Below are 19,320 nucleotides of genomic sequence, written 5' to 3'. Positions count from 1 at the left end.
TAAAAAACAATGAATTCGTGTGCTTTGTAGGGACATGGATAAATCTGGAAACCATCATTCCCAGCAAACTGACACAAGAACAGAAAATCAAACACCGCATGTTCTCCCTCATAGGCGGGTGTTGAACAATGAGAACATGTGGGCACGGGGAGGAGAACATCACACACTGGGGTATGTTCAGGAGGGACAGCGTGGGGTGGGGAGGTTGGGGAGGGAAAGCACTGGGAGAAATGCCTGATGTAGGTGACAGGGGGATGGAGACAGCAAACCACCATGGCTTGTGTGTACCTATGCAACAACCCTGCAAGATCTGCACAGGCACCCCAGAACTTAAAGTACAAAAAAGAAAGAAAAGAGTGCAAAGCTTTTTATGCCCTCACCTTGGAAATTGTAAAATGCCACATTTCATTGCTCAAATAAGTCTGTTGTATTTAAGATCAGAGGAATTAAACAATGCCTCTCAATGAGAGAAGCAGTAAAAACATTCGTAGACGTCCTGGAGCTACCACTATGACCTTCTAAGCTTACTGAGTACACTATAACATAGGTTTCTGGCAGTTATGTTTTTGGCATTACAGATGGGCAATCCAGGCCAGAGTTGGGAATTAGGGGGGATGATTCACAACACTACAGGAGAACTCTGTCAGGGGACCCACATGACAGAGACAATAAGATCAAACCTTCACATTACACCTGAGAGGGAAAGAGTGCTACCATTAGAAAGGGAAAAGCAGTCAGGCAGAATCATTTCTGTGAAATTGTTTACTAGAAAGCAATGAATGCACAGAGACAGTGTCAACATCTCACTTATTTTGCTAATACACTGGTTATTTTAAATATATGATAAAATGCTGAACTAAAAAGATTTCAGAGCAGACAAAGCAGTAGCACAAGGTCTAGATGCGAATGTGTATTTACTTATTCATAAGAGGACTGTCCCGGGTCTCATTTACAGAGCTTGTTCACTCTTACTTTACTCACAATTAGAGTAAATAGATAAATACAGTTTTTTGGTACTTTAGTGGATAATAAAGTAGCTTAATAGATTGGTAGAGAGAAATGGGTAATACTGTCAGAGGTAAGTTCACTGACAGCAACAAGAAGTTACTCAGCTGTTAAACCTAAATAGCTTCCAAATCCCAGGATCTTTCCCGTCTTTTCCATTCTCTGTACCCTACCATACAAAACTCTGGGGCCAGCTGGTCTTCCTCTATGGGCTCGTCTTCATTCGCAATTCCTAGATCAATAGAAAATTAAATACTTAAGGAACCACTTTTGGAAGCTCAGCATTTAAGTTATCTCTGGTGTGGATCTGACCCTGAAGTCTTGTCTCTCTTGTAATAACTGGGAATCCTTATTCCTGAGTCCCCTTTTCCCAATTCTCTTAATGGGGCTTCATCCTGGAGTCCCGTTTTCAGGATGTTATTTGATACCTGATGTCTCAATTCCTCCTAGATTATAGTCCTTTCTGTTCAGCAGTTAGCCACAGCCCAGGAATGAACACCTTGTTTAGTCAGTAGAGCTGTTTCACTTGGTGAAGGACATTTCTAGTGCCTGCTTCCTGGAAACTACTAGATGACTAAGGTTCCCTAATCCAAGCCCCTTTTGTCAGTTTTTACTCATGTTAGGAAACCCTGACTCTTCACCATGAATCCCGATGGCTAACCGTCCAGGCTGAAGAACTGAGGGAATGGCCATGTGTTGACCCTACCTTTGTCACCATCTCAACATCCAGTGTTGGCACTGTCTGCTGGCTGAGCAGGTTGAATGCTGATGATGTAGATGCTGTTTCTCTGCCTGTCTGCCCCATCCTGGATGGCTAATGGCCATGCCTTCATGATACTCTAGATATGACCTTAACATCCTTAAATTAAAAGAAAAGAAAAAAAATGAATGTTCATTGAACAAACACAACATCAAAATAAAGTGTGGGACTATTTTGTGAACAACTAAACACCTTGAGAATGATGGTAATAGTAATGTACATTTATCAGGCACACTTCTAAGCCTTTTACATGCATGAGCTTATTGCATCCTCACAACAGCTTGGTGAGCCAGTACTATTATTATTCTCATTTTATGGATGAGAACACCAGAGTGCAAGTAACAAGCCTAGGTATACTCACTAGAGTTAGTGGGAGGGCTAACTTTTAAGCCTGGCCATCTTGCCCCGGTATCCTTACTTTTACCCATTTTTTCTGAGACATCTATAGATGTCAATGCATCCTAGACCAGTATAATAACCCAAGCCTACAATGATGGTTTTGAGGCACCAAAAATATACAATTCTGTTCCAGAGGGCAGAATTCTCTTAAAGCCTAATGGGGGGTGGTTGGTGGGAGTACATCAGGAAGAATAGCTAGGGGATGCTGGGCTTCATAACTAGGTGATGGATTGGTCTGTGCAGCAAACCACCATGGCACTCTTTTACCTTTGCAACAAACTCGCACATCCTGCACGTGTACCCCAAACTTAAAAGCTGAAAAATAAATTATTAAAAAAAAAATGGCACTTTAAGGGGCCAGCTTCTGTTATCCAGGAAATTAACTTATATAGGGCACTGTAACAGTGTTGTTACTGTTTTATGGCCTTTCGCTTTTTCATGAGGTTTACTGAGTACCAGAGTCATACCACTCCTTTAATTTAGACCCCAATTTTTTTTTTTTTTTTGAGACAGAGTCTTGCTCTGTTGCCCAGGCTGGAGTACAGTGGCACAATCTTGGCCCACTGCAACCTCTGCCTCCCTGGTTCAAACGATTCTCCTGCCTCAGCCTCCTGAGTAGCTGGGATTACAAGTACACGCCACCACGCCTAGCTGATTTTTGTATTTTTAGTAGAGATGAGGTTTCACCATGTTGGTCAGGCTGGCCTCGAACTCCTGACCTTGTGATCCACCTGCCTTGGCCTCCCAAAGTGCTGGGATTTCAGGTGTGAGCCACTGCCTGGCTTAACCTAAATTTTTATAAGCCACATTTACTAATATATGAGGGGACTTGTTCATGGAAAATGGAATTAAAAAATTAAAAACAAAAAAGAATAGACTATTTCTCAGCATGGGCTTCATCAACGACAAGATTCCTTTCTAAACAATACCAGCCATTTAGTCCATCCCTAAAGAACTGAGGGTCCTGGGAATTTAACCATGTCAGTGCAATCTTTTTTACATTACTAACTAAAAAATATATATATTTTTAAAAAGATGCCCTTTAAAGATTTTCTAAGATTAAGGGGAGAAAAAGAAAAAACAAAAACAAGTCAGAAGGAACTAAATCAATACTATAAAGTACATGTCTGATGATTTCCTATATAAACTCTCACAAAACTGCCCTCATTTGATGAGGGGAACAAGCAGGAGCATTGTTATTGTGGACAAGGAGTCTCTAGTGATGCTTTCCTGGGAATTTTCTGTTAAATCTTTAGCTAACTTTCTCAAAACTCTCTCACAGTAAGCAGATGTTTTCATTCATTGGCCCTCCAGAAAGTCAACAAGCCAAATACCTTAAGCATCTCAAAAAAACCATTGCCATAACGTTTGCTCTTGACCAGGCTATTTCTACTTTGACTGAACCGCTTCTACCTCTTGATAGCCTTGTTTTGACTATGGTTTGTCTTCAGGACCATATTGGTAAAGCCTAGATTCATCACCTATACCAATTCTTCAAAGAAATGCTTCAGGGTGTGTGAATATGTATGTATGTATGTATGTATGTATGTATGTATGTATGTATGTTTGTCTGCCAAGGTGAACGAATGCTTCAGGATCTTGATCCCAGTTGTTTACTATTTCCATTGAAAGTTCTTTCTGCAGCTGAACTGGGCACAATGCTTTGGTACTCATTGAGTGGAAAGTTTGTTCAAGTTTAATTTTTCAGTCAGAATTGTGTGATCTGAACCAACTGAGATATCTATGGTGTTATTGTTTCTGCTGTTAATCATCAGTCCTCTTCAGTTAGGGAGCAAATGATTAATTTTTCCTCATGAAATGATGTGATGGTCTGCTGCTGTGGGCTTCGTCTTCAACATCATCTCACTTTTTTTTTTTTTTTTTTTTTTTTGGAGATAGACTCTTGCTCAATCACCCAGGCTGGAGTGCAATGACATGAGCTTGGCTCATTGCAACCTCTGCCTGCTACAGGAGCATGCGACCATGCCTGGATAATTTTTGTATTTATAGTAGAGATGGGATTTCACCATGTGGGCCAGGCTGATCTTGAACTCCTGACTTCAGGTGATCTGCCTGCCTTGGCCTCCCAAAGTGCTGGGATTACAAGCATGAGCTACCATGCCCGGCCAGAGTTTTTTTTTTTTTTTTTTATAATTTTCATTTTCCATGAATTTTTTGAAGACCCCCTTTCTATTTCTGGAGTATGCCAGAAACAGTTTTATGTATGGCTTAACACATTTTGATGCTATGTAATTTTTGTATTACGTAGCCTTTTAAAGTTTTTGATCAAGAATAATCAAAGTGGTATATTAGCTTCATATTTAGAGCCCCAAACTGAAAATGAATTATCAACATTTTCCCCTGTAACACATCTGTAGAATTAACATGATAACTATCAATTCCATTTTTCTGAAAGTTTGGACAGGTAATTAAAATCAGCTTTGTTTTTTCCACTGTATTTTTCAAAAAAAGGAATTTCAATTACCTCACAATTAAGGCACAGTTTGTCACAGGTCATGACTTAATTGCCTCAATCTGGAGTTTACAGCCCACATTATCTCATTAGCATTCAGAGCCTTTAGGCCACTGAAAGTCTAACTAAACAAAACATGCTGTCTTAAATTTTTTCTGAGAAAGGGCAGTTAGGGGTATAAAAATAGAAAAGAAATCTTCCAGGACATTTAACCATTTCTTCTTAAGAAAGTCCGAAGATTGATGATGGTTAAAAGATAAGCTAATGCATGGTGGACATGTCTCTTTTCTGACCTCACAGAAGAATCATAGTGAGACCTTTTAACAAATACTTTGGCTCTAGCCCAGCTGATTAAATTAGAAGCTCAAGGCCCTAGACATTGTGTATTTAAAATTTCCCTAGTGAATTCCGAAAAGCTTGAAAACACCAATCTAAGCCAGGGGTCAGCAAACTGGCTGCTGACCTGGCCACTATGTAAATAAAGTTTTATTGAAACACAGCCACAACCACTCATATTGTATTATCTGTGGCTACTTTTGGTCTACAAGGGCAGAGTTGAGTAGTTGTGACAGAAACCGTGTAGCCCTAAAAGGCTACAATACTATCTGACCCTTTAAGAAAAAGTTTGTCAACCTCTGCCATAGGCTAATGTATTGATAATATTGCATTTGGGTGGTAGTATTCAGATGTATTGAATTTGCTAAGAAGAACAAAGGAAAGAATTATATGAAGAATTGAAGAATTAAATGATTTCCTCCCTTAATTATTCTTTCAGAAAGTTGAACATACTATCTCTGCTTATATCTCATTGGTTGAAACTGAGTCACACAGCCCTATCTAGCAGCAAGAGAGACTAGGAAATGTAGTCCTTATTCTAATGGCCATGTGCCCAGCTAAAATTCAAAGATCTATTATTACAGTAAGGGAAAACCAGAACACAAATATTGTGTGACTAAAAGAAGTCTCTCACATTGGTCTGTTTCATATTTAAACACCCAAAGTGCTGCAACAGGAACAGGAAGAAACATACCCTGAATGGAAAAACAAAGAACAGGTTAAGAACCAACCCAAATGCCTATCGATGATAGACTGGACAGGGAAAATGTGGCACATATACACCATGGAATATCATGCAGCCATCAAAAACGATGAGTTTGTGTCCTTTGTAGGGACATGGATGAACCTGGAAACCATCATTCTCAGCAAACTGACACAAGAGCAGAAGATCAAACACTGCACGTTCTCACTCATAGGCGGGTGTTGAACAATGAGAACACGTGGACACAGGGAGGGGAGCACTACACACTGGGGTCAGTTGGGGGGAAATAGGGGAGGGATGGTGGGGGGTGGGGAGCTGGGGAGAGATAGCAAGGGGAGAAATGCCAGATGTAGGTGATGGGGGAGAAGGCAGCAAATCACACTGCCACGTGTGTACCTATGCAACAATCTTGCATGCTCTTCACATGTACCCCAAAACCTAAAATGCAATAAAATAAATGGGGGAAAAAAGATTCCATTTGCTGTTATCTCGTGTTAAAACCTTCAATCACTCAACTTCTTGGGGTGATATGCTCACTTATTAGTCTCTGATGCAGCACAGAAACATTTTTCAGTCGGAAATCTCTCTATATCAGGTGTGTGTTTGATCCAGATATCCAGACTAATTGAACAGAATCACCTAACATTCGCTGCCATATTGCTGGCTGGGGTGAGCATGTAATTTATGTACAAGGTAGACAGTTGAGAGCAAAAGAGATGTTAATAGTTACCTGGACAACAGGTAAAATCTGGGAAACTGAGACAATTGTCATTCTAATTTTGATCTACTATTTGGGCATTTTAAAATCTAGGATAAAAAGAGAGAGATTAAAAAAACAAAACAAAACAAAACAAAAAAACCTCAGTGTGGGAGCCGGACCTTTGTGCCAGATAGATGTTATTACTTTAGTTGAAAAATAGCAAAAAAAACCACTCCTCTTGATGATATAAATATACTTTAATTACTTTAAATTTTAAAAGAATATGTTTTATCATTGAAAAACTTATCTTTAAGTTGACCTAAAATTAGTGATCTTTGTGGGGCCAAACAGCATCAAGGTAGTTCATAGATACCAAAAACTTGAGAAACAGTGTCTAAAAGAAAAAATTATTTTGAGAGTTTAAGGATTTTTAAATTTCTGTAGTGGTTAACAAAAGGCATGTCAACAAGTCTTGGCAACTCTTAACTCTTAATATTTCAAAATCTCCTTTCTTCTCTCAAGCTACTTCCCTTTTGTCATCATTATAATTGGATTCCTTTTCTCCGATGTATTTGTTCTCCAAATTCGTGGACCACCGTATTCCCAGAGCAAATTTCTAAAGCACAAACTCAGTCATGTGATTTTCCTTTCTGTTATCTTTCTGTGATTCCCAATGCTCCCCATTGTCCTTCAGGGTCAAGTCCAGATAGGGTTACATATAAACAAAAATGTGGGGCTCCTTGTTCAAAGCAGGAAAAATTGTGCCATTTAAGGTAATAAAATAGAAAAGATTTTTTTCTTTCTTCTCTGATGTGTCTTTCAACTTTTCATGGTATTTTTATTTATTATTTAATGTTCTAAGTTTAAACACTAAAAATTTAAATTATTGGAATAAAATTTACCATTCTTTTTTACACTGCAATGCTAACTTTAAATATAAATATGAAAGCATTTACCTTAACAGCAAAATTACACAGTTGTGTTTTATGTATGCATCTGTGAAAATGGTGCACAAAACCAACTCAACTGTTTGTATTTCACTTCTTGGTATGAGCACATCCCACTAACAGTCTCTAGTGGTTATCCCATTTTTCCTTTCTTTCTGTGTCATCATTTTCTATGTAATACAGGGAAGTAATGTAGGAAGAGATATGATTGGGCTCCTCAGTCGGTCCTGTTCTTATGAAGCAGCTGTGGTTTGAACAGAAAGCTTGGCTTCTCAGGGTAGCCAGTGTTCCACTTACTTAGCTGTACATATTATGTACTTACCTTGTACATCCTTGCAGTCATGTCATATTCCCATGCACTGTGGATCTCTCCACCTGAATCCTGTGCTCATGGGGCATCATGTATGCTAAATGTGAATGGGACAGCAAGAAACAGCAGATACACATAGTCTGTAGTCTTTCACAACCATTTCCTTCTCCATATCATAATGCTTTTGAGATTCACACGGAGTATAATATCAGTAGCTCATTTCTTTTCACTGATGAGTGGAATTCCATTGTATGGATATGCCGCAATTTGTTTAATCCATTCAAGAGTTGAGCATTTGCCTTGTTTCCAGTTGTTGGCTATTATAAATAGCTACTATGAACATTTGAATGTAAGTCTTTGCCAACATGTTTTCATTTCCTTGGGTAATTAGCAGTGAAATGGTTGAGTCATTTGGTAGGTGTATTTTTAACCTTTAAATAAACTTTCAAGTGGTTTTCCAAAGTGTCATACTATTTCACATTTCCACCTGAGGTGTTTGAGGGTTAATAATTACTCCATGTTCTCACCTACACGTAATATTTTCAGTTATTAATTTCTAGGGACTCGTGATATTCACTGTAGTTTTAATTTGCATTTCTCTGATATCTAGTTGAATTATTTCCTAATGCCTTTCAATACTTTCAGAATATCTGTCTTCCCTCGCTGACAGACTGTCAGCCCCATGACAGCAGAGGCTACATATTTCTTTTATCTTTTTTTTTATTATTATTTCTGGATCTCTGTGGTATTTATTCATTAAAAATGTTTTAATGTATTTCAAAATTAAGTAAAGCTAGTGAGTAACAAACCCCTACGGACTCACCACTCAGGTGTAAGAATCATCAAAACAAGCCCCTCATGTTTGATCTAGTAACACCTTTCAAATTCACCATACTCCTACCCACCCCCACACTAAATAATAATAATAATATTATTATTATTTGAGATGGAGTTGTACTCTTGTTGCCCAGGCTGGAGTGCAATGGCACAATCTCAGCTTACTACAACCTCCCCCTCCTGGGTTCAAGTGATTCTCCTACCTCAGTCTCCTGAGTAGCTGGGATTATAGGCATGTACCACCAGGCCCAGCTAATTTTGTATTTTTAGTAGTAGAGACAGGGTTTCTCCATGTTGGTGAGGCTGGTCTTGAACTCCTGACCTTAGGTGATCTGCCTGTCTCGGCCTCCCAAAGGGCTGGGATTACAGGCTTGAGCCACTGCACCCGGCAACACTGAATTATTTTAAAGAAAATCTGGGACAGTATCTTTCTTCTGTATGTCTTGTATTTAGAACAATACCCAAAAAGAGGGAGACACCCAAAATTTATAGACTAAATATTCTATTTATATTTACCCTACTTTATATTATGATCTTTCCTTAAAGACAGACCATTACTTTGAGGCAGCTAATTAATGGCATAAATGGTAAATTTAAACAGAAATACCATAAGCTTCTTTCCAAAACTACCAAATTGGCATCTGGTCTCTGTTGTCAGAGGGATGGTTGAAGTTGAGAAATATTAAAGTTTTCTTTGAGCTGATCAGCATCTTGATTACTTGCCAAGATTTTTTAGTTGTGAAGCAGTGTCTTCGGATAAATCAGCCATGAAAATGAGCCTTAGCTATGGCAGATTTCTAGCCCTTAGAAGCTGTTTATGAAACTCTGTATTAGGTTGAATACTGAATAGTCCATCACACCAATAATGGGGCTAGAACAAAATTGCTTGACTCTGGTTCGATGCTACTTTAATACACGAAGTTGTAAAACTGGCTGTCAGAATGGAATAAACAATCAAGAGTAGCCTGCAGCAGAAAATATTCGTGCCTTGATGATTGGGCTAAAGTAAAGCAGATGTAAGTCACATTTCTGGAGCTCACTTTTTTCTGAGGCATAATTCACAGTGTAAAAATTCTCCAAGAAACCGGCTCTTCTGCTGGTTAAGCAGTGAATAAGACTGCCTGAGATGTCAGACAGGTAAATATATCTTTCATATTACTCTGGTGTCCTCCTACAATTAACCCTGGAATAAAATACCTCTGAATCTTCTAGAAAGTTTTGAAAAACAAACAAACAAATGCCTAAAAGGAAGGACACACTTTCAAAAACGTAAATTATGTGTGATAGCCACAGCTTTGTTGTCCCAGAAAATCGCAATTGGATCACTCCAAAAGCTTAATTAACAGCTTATATTGCTTCGTGACTCCCAGTTTGTTTCTGTTTTTTCCTCTCTCAGGTGAATCAGCCAAGGTAAGCTGTGCGCATTAGTTGAAACAATTCTTTTACATAGTCGGCTTTTCATGCCATGGGCTGTGGAATATGTGACACAAAAAATATCACATTTTTAAAGTGGCAGTGTAAAAATTTCTGTTAATCCTTATGTTGTGGTTAGATGCCAATAGCTCCATGAAGGCTGCAGTTTAAAATAGCAATTATTTTAAAGTATGTCTCTTTTGTACGCTGCTAGAAAATTGGATTATGTTTTCTGAGCCTCCCAGGAGCATTAGCCAAAGCATATCTAAAGCTTTTCCAGTATTATAAATCATCTTGGTAGGCTCACAGATATTGTATAATAAAGGTTGGGATTTCCCTAATCTTTTTAATGTGAAATTCATGTTTCTTTTTCTCCATTAATCCCTATCCCATTTCTGTGACTTCACTCACACATTAAATTTATCTAGGCTATCAGCCAAAGTGAAGTGCTTGTTTACCTTCTTCCTAAAGCCAGTCTCTTCGTCCAAATTACCCATGGTAGATTAGAACTCTGTTTTGACTTTGCTGCAAGAAAACAGGTAACTCAGTTATTGTGGATCATGTATAGATGATAGGCTTATAAATTATCCACTTGTTTTGTTGGTGTTAATTTTTAAAAGGAAGCTTTTCTTTGAAGAAACGTATGTTAAGAGTTGTGAGAAAAATAAGGGCCAGGCACAGTGGCTCAGGCCTGCAATCTCAGGGCTTAGAGAGGCCAAGGTGGGCAGATCACCTGAAGTCAGGAGTTCAAGACTAGCCTGGCCAACATGGCGAAACCCTGTCTCTAGTAAAACTACAAAATTAGCCAGACATGATGGCACACACCTGTAATCACAGCTACTCAGGAGGGTGAGGCAGGAGAATTATCTGGACCCAGGGGGTGGAGGTTGTAATGAGTTGAGATTGTACCGTTGCACTCCAGCCTGGGCAAAAAGCAGAACTCCTCTGTCTCAAAGAAAAAAAAGAGTTATGAGAAAAATAAGGTAAAGTAAGACTTCTTTATATACTCGAATCAGACTGTTAGGACACATTTAAAAAACTGCTTATGATGGGGAATTTGTAGTTTTCATTGTGGAATGTATGCTTATACAATTATGTAATATCTAATTTAAAAAATAGATGTCAATATATTTAAATTCTTAGTTCTATTTGACCTTGTCAAAACTCTCCCTCAACCCCATCCCAAAGTAAAAACCAGAAATAAGCAAATAAATAAACTAAAACCACTCTAAAAAGAGCCTCTGCTGAATTACGAACACCATGTTTAAGGGGGAGAAATATCCTAGGACTAAAATCCATTTAAAAGTGATTTTTAGTACAAAATTAGCAAAGTAATTGTTATTTAAGAAGTTTGGTTTAATTTAGTATCAGAATAGAATAGACACCATTTCAATAAATGTAATTTAGGTTTTTAGTTACATATTATTTGATACAGATATAGCTTTTCATTGCATAAAAATAATCAAATTTCCTATCAGTTAATGTGGTGATTTTCTATTGTATTCTTTTGGCTATAAGTAATAGAATGCCCAATTTAAAAGGCTTAACAAAAGTAAGTGGCAAAGTGCTTTCAGGATTGGTTTAACAACTTAGTAATATTAAGAGTTCATATCTTTCCATATTTCAGCTCTCCATCCTCAGAATATTGTCTTGGATCTTAGGCCTATTTAAACCTCTTGAACCTGAGTGTAGCTATAGTTTAGGTATCACATGTAGAGATAACATGATCTGTCATAAAAGATGGATGCTTTCTTCCCACATATCTTTTTAATAGGAAGGAAAACTTTTCTCAGAAGCTCCCTGGCAGACTTTCCTTTGGGTCATTTCTGCAGGATTGGTTCACAAGCCCCTAACCTAGCTGCAAAGAAATTTAATGAAAATGATGTGTGACATTTTAAGACTCTGTCATTGAATGGCATCTTGGCCAGGAAGGAAGAAATGGGAAGGAGGAATATGATGGTTAGAAAGACAACAGTTGTCTATCAATAGTTTATACCACATTTTATTGCTGTTTTGGTAAAATAAAGTTAATAAGAATTAAGTGCAATTTATTTAAAGTAAACTTTTGTGTGCTTTTGCGAAGGAATTTGTAGGAATAAATTACAGATACTTTTTATGGGAGATTTATAAATTAATTCTAACTAAACCTCTTTACTTTCTCTCACATCAATTTTAGAAGTCTTTTTTAAAACATTCTTAGAAAAAGAAAAGAAATCTTACTGTGACATTACAGTCCCAAGTCATAAAAAACAGTAAGATATGCTGAATTTAGAAACCAAATCACAGATTCAATGGAATGTGGCAAAGACCAACTGGCTAGTGAAATGACTTGGAAACAAGACCCTGAGCATAGTCAAAGACACAATGGAAACCAATCAGATTAAACAAGCATCATTGCTATAATTAGATTCTGCAGCTGATGTAGAACTGAAAACACCAGGGCACCTGTTTTGTTCAAACCAAAGCTGGATGTTATAGACACTGAGAGGCAGAGGGCAACAAGAAGTCATCTCTCTTCATGGTCTTGATTCACTTGAGAGACAGCTAGATTTTCCAAGAGTAGGGTTCCATTCAGAAAAAAGTAGCAGTGATAAAGACACAACAAAAACAACAACAAAACAAAAATTTTACCTTCTTTTGAATGTTCCTATTCTGAAATATTCTGAAAGCATATTTTTCTTTTCCCCGTTTTTTAGTTTTATCTAGAAAGAAAACAGACCCTCTCTCCAAAACAGACTTTGCAAAATATTATTCAGGTTCACTGCATCAACAGGGATTTATTCATTCTCATAATGATTTATTTGTTGTTTCCCTCTTTTGACAGAAAAGAAAACAGCTGAGAGGTGGGTCGTGTAGTAAGATGGCTTGTGTAGTAAGTCCCTAACTAAAGGAGCAGAGTCTCAGGCCTCTTATATTTTCACCAAAGACAAAGGAGCACTTCAAAGTTTATACTAAATACCAACATGAAAATAATTCTGGCTGCATTTAATTGGGGATTAACAGAGAATGCAGAAATTATAACACATTATTAAGGAACTCTTCCACCCTCTGAAAGATAACATGCTTTTCTTATAAGAACAAGCATAGTACATTGAAATTGACTTAAAAAAATAAAGCAACTCATCCTAATAAAAATAGAGAAATGTTATTTCATTTATCTATTAATTTTTCAGATTAAAGGCTTTTTATATTCTTCATTACTCTAAAAGTCAAAATCTCCATTTCAATAGAGCATTTTTCAGAGGAGGTGGAGGGAGGTTCTAATGAATATTTATGCCCAAATCCACCCAGATTTGCTTGGTGATGGGACATAGAGCCTTTTAATGTGCTTTTAAAATCTATATGGAGCCCAATGTGAAAAACAAGATTGGCATGACAGTCACATTGCTAGAGTTGAATGTACCCTAGCAAGACACTTCAAGGGTCTTAAAATCATTGTTTTCCACAAGAGCAAATAGCTTTTCCTCCAAGACACAATACAACAAAACCGGTAGTCATTTAATTGCAGCCTAATGGACCTGAAGGTGTTAGGTTTAAGCCTATGAAGTATTTGAGTCAGCAGCAGCCATTGAATTTATGCCTCGTGTCCCATTATTGGAATGCTAAGCATGTGGGAGTTGTTTATATCCTACTGCTCAAGGTCATCACCAAGGTCTGATGGCAAAAATTCAAAAAATTGCAACCTCAGGCATAAATGAATTAAGAATATATATCTACTGTCTGATTATCTGTTCTGTCAGTATGTCAGCAAATTAAACACCTAGTGTATACTGTGATGGATATTGGGGATATAGCAATAAGCAAATCACAGGTTTAGCCCTCAGCTTCCAGTCTTCTCTCTCTCTTTTGTGTTTTTCTTTAGGGTCCAGTGGAGAATTTTGAGACCTGTTTTTCGAGAGATTCTCCAATGATGTTAATGAACCCAGAAAAAGATAAGCACCCATGGAGATTATGTGTGTGTGTGTGTGTGTGTGTGTGTGTGTATGTGTATATATATATGTGTGTGTGTGTGTGTGTGTGTGCGTGTGTGTGTGTATATCTCCCCCCTTCAGGTTCAGCTTAAGCATAAATTTATGTACAAAACCTTTCTAGACCCCTAGAAACACTCACCTTAATCAAATTAAGTCAAACTATTATGGATTTCAATATTATGTTAACATATATTTACTTCCTTTTTAAGTGTTGAGCTGATTTTGTATAAAGAGTGAGACAAGGGTTTACTTTCATTCTTTTGCTTGTGGATATCCAAGTTTCCCAACACAATTAATTGAAGAAACCATCCTTTCTTTCCCCATTGTGTGTTCTTGGCACTTCTGCTGAAAATCGATTGACTGCATATGTGCGGGTTCATTTCTGGGCTGTCTGTTGTGTTCCATTGGTTGATGTGTCTGTTTTTATTCTCCATACCATGCTATTTTGATTACTATAGTTTTTTATTATATTTTCAAATCAGTATGATACCTCCAGCTTTGTTCTTTTTGCTTAAGATTGCCTTGGCTCTTTGGGGTCTTTCGTGGTTCCATATGGATTTTAAGATTGTTTTTCTATTTCTGTAAAAAAATGATGGGAATTTTGATAGAAATTGAATCTATAAGTTACTTTGGGTGGTATGGATTTTAACAATATTAATTCTCGTAATCCACGAATATGGAATTCCTTCCTATTCTTTAACTTCTTTCATCGGTGTTATATCATTTTCAGTATACATATGTTTTTACCCTATTGGTTAAATTTATTCCTAAGTATTTTACATTTTTCAAAGACTCAAAACTATAAAACTATTATAAGAAAACATAGGGGAGGAAGCTTCACAGCATTTTTCTGGGCAATGACTTTTAAAATTTAACCCCAAAAGCACAGGAAACAAAAGCAAAAATAGACAAATGAGATTGCATCAAAGTAAAAAGCGTTGCACAGCAATGGAAATAGCGGAGTGAAGAGACAATCTACTGATTGGGATAAAATATTTGAAAATCATATATTTGTCAATATACAAAATATATAAAGAATTCAAACAACTCAATAGTGAGAAAATGGGAAATCGGATTTAAAAATGGGCAAAGGACCTGAATAGACATTTCTTAAAAGAAGACACACAAATGGCCAGCAGGTATATGAAAAAATGCTCAGTATCGTTAATCATTAGAGAAATACAAATGAAAACCACAGTGAGCTATCACTTTGTATCTGTTAGAGCAGCTATGATCAAAAACATAAAAGATAAAGGTTGGCAAGGATATGGAGAAAGGGGAACCCTTGTACACTGTTGGTGAGAATGTAAATAAGTACAGTCATTCTGAAAAATTGTATGCAGTTTCCTCAAAAAACTAAAAACAGAATTATCATATGATCCAGAAATCCCACTTCTGGGTAAATATACAAAGGATTTGAAATCACTATGTAGAAGAAATATCTGCCTTTCCATGTTCGTTGCAACACTATTCACGGTAGTCAAGTCATGGAATCAACCAAGTGTCCATCAGCAGATGAATGGATAAAGAAAATATTGTATATATATGCAATGAAATACTACTTAGCCATAAAACAGAAGGAAACTCTGTCATATGTGACAACATGGATGAACCTGGAAGACATTATGAAAAGTGAAACAAGTCAGGCATAGAAAGATAAATACCACATGATCTGATTTATATATGGAATCTGAAAAGGTCAAACTCATAGAATTAGAGAGTAGAATAGTGGTTACCAGAGGCTGGGAGTGGAGGTAGGGAGCAATGGAGAGATGTTGGTCAAAAAGTATAAAGTTTCACTTAGGAAGAATAAATTTTTGAGGTCTATTGCATAGCATGGTGACTATGGCTAATAATAATATATTTCAAAATTGCTAAGAGTAAATTTCAAATGTTTTTGCCAGAAAAAAATAAGTATGTGAGGTAATAAATATGTCAATTAGATTGATTTAATTGTTTCACATTGTATACATGTATCAAAATATCCCACTATATTCCACAAATATATACAATTAAGACTTGTCAATGAAACAAAAATAAATGAAAAAAATTGTTTTCTTCCTTTCGTTTAAACCAGAGGAAAGATCATAACTGGGAAATTAATAGTTGTAAATATGCCTCTAGTGGTCCATACTAAAATCCCTGAATAATCTTAAAAGTTATGTTAATTACCATCAGTTTAGATCCCATTGTTTTTATATTGTGGGCAGTGAAGTGACCAGATACAAATAGACCAGAAGCTCTGTTGGATGTTTATTTCTTAGAATGTAACTTCTTGCCTCAAGTCCTTTACATAAGGGCATGCGCATACAGAGAAATATTTCTCTGCTCTGTGAAAAACAATAACGCAGTCATGATGATAACAAATAGTTATTGTCATCTAACAAATAGATTTGTTATGTGCCAATTGGCGTTCTAAGCACTGGGAATACTGTAATTAGTAAGAAAGGGGAGGTCTCTGCTAGCTTGGAACTTCAGTTCTAGTATAGGTGGAATTAGAGAATAAACAAGTAAACAAGGGGACAAGTAAGGTTCTTTCAGGGAATGATAAGTATATTTGGGAAAAGAGAAAAGAGTAAAACTGTAACCAACAAAAGGGTCCAGCTACCTGCAGCTTGTGAAAAGAAGTCAGAATAATAATGAGTTATCATTAAGAAGAAGTGATATTTCTTTATTATTCATGCCAGTGAGGGGAAGAGTAGAAAGGAATTCCACTCTTTAACTTGTGGAGGGAACACAGGGGTTTTTAAAGAAAGGGTTTGGAATGCAGGAGTGGTAGGAGGGGGCTATGAGGTGCCAGGTGGCCTGACTTGCTCCCGTAGCTCACCCTGAATTATTGTTCCATTTGGTGAAGGAGCTGGTGCTATCATGGGTCCTGCCAGGTTATAAATTAATCTGTCAATTCTGTAGTCACTCTTCAGCGGGAAGTGGCTTCTGGCCTTGAAGTAATCTTTCGTTGGAGAGAGAATTCTGGAGGTATCTATCAAGATCTGACCTATCAGATCATATAGGGACCTATCTGGTTCCTATCAAGATCTGACCCGACACTTCTAAGGAAATATGTGACCAGTTAAGAGAGCATGGTGTGTGCTTAACAAGAAACTAGATAAATAAACATGCACAAGGCATGGGAATATAGTAACGGAAAAGGAAAGAGAGTCAAGGTACACAGCACATTCCAAGGCTATATTTCAAGATGAAAGGTAACACATATGCCATTTGTCTTTATGTTACATCTTTAGATTGGGAGGGGGAAGAGAAAAGGGAAAAAAAAATTTAAATGCAGTCTGAGGCTACACTGCTGTACTTTTCAGTTACAAAATGTGGTAAAGTCACCAAATTTAGAGATGGAGGAGATTCAATGGTCAGAAAAGACCTCTTAACTGGTATCAGACATTTAGCCTCAAGGTTGGGAGAAACTCGGAAATAGAGGCAACCGTGAAGAAGTGGAGAGTCTGTGTTTCATTTGAAACAAGCACTGCCATTGGATTCCTGTAGACTGTTTCCGCTTGGCAATGGGGGGAGACAGGCAATGTTGCCAGATCTGGCTTTTCAAGAAAAGCCCAAAATTTAGATTTCAAAAAGAAATTGCCTTTTTATATGTTGGTATCTAAGACGTAGGACATTTGCCAACCAATACTATATCACTGGTAACCAAATACAAGGGAGGTCTAGATCAGGGTGGAGGGACACCTGTGCCTTGAATCTCTAGAACTTTCTTCTAGTCTAGATTATTTAAGGCTAATCTAATAAAAGTGATGTGGCCTGATGTTAGTGCAGACGATGGCTTAATGTATATATCTTCCAGAGATGATACTGACAAATTAACCAGGACTTTCCACCAATTGTGAACAATCAAGCATGCTGGAAGGAGAGACGGCTAAGAGTGGTCTGGCTCACAGTCCCTTGGATCACAACTAGGGGCCTCGGCATACTTTTCCCCTTGTAATGCTCCTTCTATGTGTAGACAAGTAAAAACAATGGGAACTAAACTGATGGCAATGAGCATGATAATTTAAATTACTCAGATATTTTATTATGGGGCACTATAGGTATATTTCCAAATGTATTAATTTCCCAGTCATAGTCTTTCCTCTGGTTTAAATGAAAAGAAGTGGAAAGAAAGAAAATGAAAATTATACACATTTGTTCTTTGATTTAATAAGGGAATTGTATGTAGATATTATTAATGCTTTATAAAGTTAAAATACATCTTTTGTGGCAAGAAGCAAATGACATTTAGTTCTAGCATTTTCAGTTATGCTCCTTTTTTAGGTTTACTTGGAATCATTTCCCATTGCCTTTTTATCTAACTCCTTCTTCACATCTCAGCATAAATGTCAGAACGTGGCTATGATTCATGGAAAAATTGTCCCACATAGTGTTAATGCCTCCCCGTTTCTAACTAGAGCCTTTATTTACCAGCCATGATTTTTAAAGGAAAAAATTAGCAGTATCCCAGGTATTCATATAATTAAGTAGATTTTTTCCTTTTTTTTAATATATAATCAGATGATTTCTTAGACACTTGACCAACTTTTATCTTTCTTTTAATTCTGAAACATTTCAGATTCATAAAAACTGATGAAAATAAATTAGATTCTACAGTATACTAAATGCTGGATTCTTTAAGAATTATTTAAATTAATTTTTGGAAAACAAATTATTTACATTAAAAATATACTTGAAAATAACTGCACTATTTAGGTTTTATAACTTACTGAAAAAAGAAGAGAGAGAATATTAAATGTTTTAAAGGAAATCTTTCTTTACTGGGAACCTAATCAGGAAGGACAGACAACACTGGGAAAAGGTAATGGGATCTTCTATAATGCCGATGACAGCAGTGAGGGTGGTGATGGGAATAGGGATGAAAATCTTCCCTGTGGTTAGGAAGCTAAGATGTGAACCCATCATTTTAAATTAAAAATTAGAACTGGCCTTGTGAAGTGGCTCACGCCTGTAATCCCAGCACTTTGTGAGGCTAAAGCTGGTGGATCACAAAGTCAGAAGATTGAGACCATCCTGGCCAACATGGTGAAACCACATATCTACTAAAATACAAAAAATTAGCTGGGACTACAGGTGGTGGGCACCTGTAGTCCCAGCTACTCGGGAAGCTCGGCCAGGAGAATCTCTTGAATCTGGGAGGCGGAGATTACAATGAGCCGAGATCACATGACTACACTCCAACCTGGTGACAGAGCAAGACTCCGTCTCAAAAAAAAAAAAAAAAAAAAAAAAATTAGAACTATCTACTGTGAGACTGAAACACAGGAAAATCACACCAACTCAATGGCCTTAATTGCTTTTAATATCTTTGTTCTAGTTCATGGTCTTTCTTTCACTTTCCTGTATTCTCAATCTTAGGACAGGTGCGTGCTGTTTTAGTTAGCATATTCACACCCTGAATGCAACCTCTTAGAAATTACCTGCAGTCACAAAGAATGCCTCCATGGTAAAAAA

General features: G+C 37.1%; 1 long non-coding RNA gene across 1 annotated transcript in view; it reads left to right on the top strand.

Moving 5' to 3' along the window:
- The window catches only part of LOC108308925, a 162,234-nt gene that overhangs the window by 89,491 nt on the left and 53,423 nt on the right, over positions 1 to 19,320 (top strand). The gene's annotated exons all lie outside the window — the stretch shown is intronic.

Source organism: Cebus imitator, unplaced genomic scaffold (genome assembly GCF_001604975.1).
Source record: "Cebus imitator isolate Cc_AM_T3 unplaced genomic scaffold, Cebus_imitator-1.0 Scaffold89, whole genome shotgun sequence".
Classification (NCBI taxonomy): Eukaryota; Metazoa; Chordata; class Mammalia; order Primates; family Cebidae; genus Cebus; species Cebus imitator.
Note: the sequence above shows the minus strand (reverse complement) of the source record. Positions and strands in the feature narration are given on the sequence as shown.